Source organism: Triticum urartu, chromosome 5, assembly GCF_003073215.2.
Source record: "Triticum urartu cultivar G1812 chromosome 5, Tu2.1, whole genome shotgun sequence".
In the NCBI taxonomy this organism is placed as follows: domain Eukaryota; kingdom Viridiplantae; phylum Streptophyta; class Magnoliopsida; order Poales; family Poaceae; genus Triticum; species Triticum urartu.
In genome coordinates this window covers 294268550-294274553 of record NC_053026.1, presented here as the reverse complement: position 1 = coordinate 294274553, position 6004 = coordinate 294268550, and positions in this window count along the sequence as shown.

Below are 6004 nucleotides of genomic sequence, written 5' to 3'. Positions count from 1 at the left end.
CTTTATCCATGTGTTGATCCCTTGAGATTGCAACTCTACCTAGACCCAATACCTTACTTTTACCAGTGTCAGCAAATGTGATGTGGCTCTTGTCGAATGGACGTAAGGTTGAGTCCATAAGAAGACTTCTTTTGCCAGTCATGTGATTTGTACACCCACTATCAATAATCCATTCTGAAGACGCTGGTGTCATACCCTACAGTGCAGTTATGGGGATAGGCTTCACGAAGAGCATGGTGAAGCAAAAACATTTGACGAACCAGTGGGTTATGAAAGCTTAGATCCAGATTAGGACTAATAGGGAGAGTAGCAAGCGATTCAGGAACGAAGTACATAGTAAGACCATTCGGGCATTTGATCTTGCGCCCTACAAGATGTTTAAGGTCTCCAGCAATATCGTCAGACGATTTTGGTTTTCTGCTGGAGACCTTTCCCTGCAAAAGAGAGTTAAGCTTTTTTAGCCACCCACATATTCAAGGGTGACTTAGAAGCAATAAGTCTAAGTGCAGCATCTGAGAACTTTGGCTTTGGAGCCCTAGCAAACAGTCTTGCAGGCGGACAATAGTACTCATAAGAATAACCAGAATAGTTCTTGGTCTTATGAACATGGCGGTTTGATAAACCGCTCTCATATTCATATGCCTGAGTATGGTTTCCCTACAAAACATTTGCATTAGTGCGACTTAGGTGAGTCCTCTGTCTGTATGAAGCCTTTGGACCGTATGAAGCCTTTGGTCTGAGGTTTGTCTTCTTCACGTGAGGTGTCATGATGACATTCACAGGAAGATTCTCCAGACACCTTTTCGGAACCCAGATCTTCTTCATAGGCGGTCCATTCCTGCAGTTAGTACCAATGTACCTGGCAAACACTTCACCATTCTGATTCTTAAACAGTTTATAGTTTGCATCAAGGGATTCATCAATGATAATGGGGTTAGCACAAGTGAAGCCAGATAGATTGGATAGATCTGCTGAAGGTTCCTTTGCAGCAACCCACGTGGTTTTGGGGTACTGCTCAGGTTTCCAGTAAGAGCCATCAGCATTCATTTTCCTTACGAACCCAACACCCTCTTTCCTCGGGTTTCGGTTCAGAATCTGCTTTTTGAGGACATCACATAGTGTCTGATGAAGGAAATATGCCCTAGAGGCAATAATAAAGTTATTATTTATTTCCTTATAATCATGATAAATGTTTATTATTCATGCTAGAATTGTATTAAACGGAAACATAATACATGTGTGAATACATAGACAAACTAAGTGTCACTAGTATGCCTCTACTTGACTAGCTCGTTAATCAAAGATGGTTATGTTTCCTAACCATGAACAATGAGTTGTTATTTGATTAACGAGGTCACATCATTAGTTGAATGATCTGATTGACATGACCCATTCCATTAGCTTAGCACCCGATCGTTTAGTATGTTGCTATTGCTTTCTTCATGACTTATACATGTTCCTATAACTATGAGATTATGCAACTCCCGTTTGCCGGAGGAACACTTTGGGTGCTACCAAACGTCACAACGTAACTGGGTGATTATAAAGGAGCATTACAGGTGTCTCCAAAGGTAGATTGTTGGGTTGGCGTATTTTGAGATTAGGATTTGTCACTCCGATTGTCGGAGAGGTATCTCTGGGCCCTCTCGGTAATGCACATCACTTAAAGCCTTGCAAGCATTGCAACTAGTGAGTTAGTTGCGGGATGATGTATTATGAAACGAGTAAAGAGACTTGCCGATAATGAGATTGAACTAGGTATTGAGATACCGACGATCGAATCTCGGGCAAGTAACATACCGATGACAAAGGGAACAACGTATGTTGTTATGCGGTCTGACCGATAAAGATCTTCGTAGAATATGTAGGAGCCAATATGGCATCCAGGTCCCGCTATTGGTTATTGAGACCGGAGACGTGTCTCGGTCATGTCTACATTGTTCTCGAACCCGTAGGGTCCGCACGCTTAAGGTTACGATGACAGTTACATTATGAGTTTATGCATTTTGATGTACCGAAGGTTGTTTGGAGTCCCGGATGTGATCACGGACATGACGAGGAGTCTCGAAATGGTCGAGACGTAAAGATTGATATATTGGAAGCCTATGTTTGGACATCGGAAGTGTTCCGGGTGAAATCGGGATTTTACCGGGTTACCGGGAGGTTAGCGGAACCCCCCGGGAGCCATATGGGCCTTCATGGGCCTTAGTGGAAAGGAGAAAGGGGCAGCCCAAGGTGGCTGCACCACTTCCCCCTCCCCTAGTCCTATTAGGACTAGGAGAAGGTGGCCGGCCCCCCTCTCTCTCTTTCCCCCCTTGGGGAATCCTAGTTGGAATAGGATTGGGGGGGGGGGGAGTCCTACTCCCCCGGAAGGAGTAGGACTCCTCCTGCGCCCTCTCCCTTGGCCGGCGCCCCCCTCCCCCCTTGGCTCCTTTATATACTGAGGTAGAGGCACCCTAGAACACACAAGTTGATCCACGTGATCTATTCCTTAGCCGTGTGCGGTGCCCCCTGCCACCATATACCTCGATAATATTGTAGCGGAGTTTAGGCGAAGCCCTGCTGCTGTAGTTCATCAAGATCGTCACCACGCCGTCGTGCTGACGGAACTCTTCCCCGACACTTTGCTGGATCGGAGTCCGGGGATCGTCATCGAGCTGAACGTGTGCTCGAACTCGGAGGTGCCATAGTTTCGGTACTTGATCGGTTGGATCGTGAAGACGTACGACTACTTCCTCTACGTCGTGTCATCGCTTCCGCAGTCGGTCTGCGTTGGGTACGTAGACAACACTCTCCCCCTCGTTGCTATGCATCACATGATCTTGCGTGTGCGTAGGAATTTTTTTGAAATTACTACGAAACCCAACAGTGGCATCCGAGCCTAGGTTATTTATGTTGATGTTATATGCACGAGTAGAACACAAGTGAGTTGTGGACGATACAAGTCATACTGCCTACCAGCATGTCATACTTTGGTTCGGCGGTATTGTTGGACGAAACGACCCGGACCAACCTTACGCGTACGCTTACGCGAGACCGGTTCCCTCGACGTGCTTTGCACATAGATGGCTTGCGGGCGACTGTCTCTCCAACTTTAGTTGAACCGAGTGTGGCTACGCCCGGTCCTTGCGAAGGTTAAAACGGAGTCTATTTGAAAAACTATCGTTGTGGTTTTGATGCGTAGGTGAGATTGGTTCTTACTTAAGCCCGTAGCAGCCACGTAAAACTTGCAACAACAAAGTAGAGGACGTCTAACTTGTTTTTGCAGGGCATGTTGTGATGTGATATGGTCAAGGCATGATGCTGAATTTTATTGTATGAGATGATCATGTTTTATAACCGAGTTATCGGCAACTGGCAGGAGCCATATGGTTGTCGCTTTATTGTATACAATGTAATCGCGATGTAATGCTTTACTTTATTACTAAACGGTAGTGATAGTCGTGGAAGCATAAGATTGGCGAGGCGACAACGATGCTACGATGGAGATCAAGGTGTCGCGTCGGTGACGATGGTGATCATGATGGTGCTTCGGAGGTGGAGATCACAAGCACAAGATGATGATGGCCATATCATATCACTTATATTGATTGCATGTGATGTTTATCTTTTTATGCATCTTATCTTGCTTTGATTAACGGTAGCATTATAAGATGATCTCTCACTAAATTATCAAGAAGTGTTCTCCCTGAGTATGCACCGTTGCCAAAGTTCGTCGTGCCCAGACACCACGTGATGATCGGGTGTGATAAGCTCTACGTCCATCTACAACGGGTGCAAGCCAGTTTTGCACACACAGAATACTCAGGTTAAACTTGACGAGCCTAGCATATGCAGATATGGCCTCGGAACACGGAGACCGAAAGGTCGAGCGTGAATCATATAGTAGATATGATCAACATAAACGATGTTTACCATTGAAAGCTACTCCATCTCACGTGATGATCGGTTATGGTTTAGTTGATTTGGATCACGTAATCACTTAGAAGATTAGAGGGATGTCTATCTAAGTGGGAGTTCTTAAGTAATATGATTAATTGAACTTAAATTTATCATGAACTTAGTACCTGATAGTATCTTGCTTGTTTATGTTGATTGTAGATAGATGGCTCGTGCTGTTGTTCCGTTGAATTTTAATGCGTTCCTTGAGAAAGCAAAGTTGAAAGATGATGGTAGCAATTACACGGACTGGGTCCGTAACTTGAGGATTATCCTCATTGCTCCACAGAAGAATTACGTCCTGGAAGCACCGCTGGGTGCCAGGCCTGCTGCTGGAGCAACACCAGATGTTATGAACGTCTGGCAGAGCAAAGCTGATGACTACTCGATAGTTCAGTGTGCCATGCTTTACGGCTTAGAATCGGGACTTCAACGACGTTTTGAACGTCATGGAGCATATGAGATGTTCCAGGAGTTGAAGTTAATATTTCAAGCAAATGCCCGAATTGAGAGATATGAAGTCTCCAATAAGTTCTATAGCTGCAAGATGGAGGAGAACAGTTCTGTTAGTGAGCATATACTCAAAATGTCTGGGTATAATAATCACTTGATTCAATTGGGAGTTAATCTTCCGGATGATTGCGTCATTGACAGAATTCTCCAATCACTGCCACCAAGCTACAAGAGCTTCGTGATGAACTATAATATGCAAGGGATGAACAAGACTATTCCCGAGCTCTTCGCAATGCTGAAAGCTGCGGAGGTAGAAATCAAAAAGGAGTATCAAGTGTTGATGGTTAACAAAACCACTAGTTTCAAGAAAAAGGGCAAAGGGAAGAAGAAGGGGAACTTCAAGAAGAACGGCAAACAAGTTGCTGCTCAGGAGAAGAAACCCAAGTCTGGACCTAAGCCTGAAACTGAGTGCTTCTACTGCAAGCAGACTGGTCACTAGAAGCGGAACTGCCCCAAGTATTTGGCGGATAAGAAGGATGGCAAGGTTAACAAAGGTATATGTGATATACATGTTATTGATGTGTACCTTACTAGAGCTCGCAGTAGCACCTGGGTATTTGATACTGGTTCTGTTGCTAATATTTGCAACTCGAAACAGGGACTACGGAATAAGCGGGCACTGGCAAAGGACGAGGTGACGATGCGCGTGGGAAACGGTTCCAAAGTCGATGTGATCGCGGTCGGCACGCTACCTCTACATCTACCTTCGGGATTAATATTAGACCTAAATAATTGTTATTTGGTGCCAGCATTAAGCATGAACATTATATCTGGATCTTGTTTAATGCGAGACGGTTATTCATTTAAATAAGAGAATAATGGTTGTTCTATTTATATGAGTAATATCTTTTATGGTCATGCACCCTTGAAGAGTGGTCTATTCTTATTGAATCTCGATAGTAGTAATACACATATTCATAATGTTGAAACCAAAAGATGCAGAGTTGATAATGAAAGTGCAACTTATTTTTGGCACTGTCGTTTAGGTCATATCGGTATAAAGCGCATGAAGAAACTCCATACTGATGGGCTTTTGGAACCACTTGATTATGAATCACTTGGTACTTGCGTACCGTGCCTCATGGGCAAGATGACTAAAACACCGTTCTCCGGTACTATGGAGAGAGCAACAGATTTGTTGGAAATCATACATACCGATGTATGTGGTCCGATGAATATTGAGGCTCGTGGCGGATATCGTTTTTTTCTCACCTTGACAGATGATTTAAGCAGATATGGATATATCTACTTAATGAAACATAAGTCTGAAACATTTGAAAAGTTCAAAGAATTTCAGAGTGAAGTTGAAAATCATCGTAACAAGAAAATAAAGTTTCTACGATCTGATCGTGGAGGAGAATATTTGAGTTACGAGTTTGGTATACATTTGAAAAACTGTGGAATAGTTTCGCAACTCACGCCACCTGGAACACCACAGCGTAATGGTGTGTCCGAACGTCGTAATCGTACTTTACTAGATATGGTGCGATCTATGATGTCTCTTACTGATTTACCGCTATCGTTTTGGGGTTATGCTTTAGAGACGGCCGCA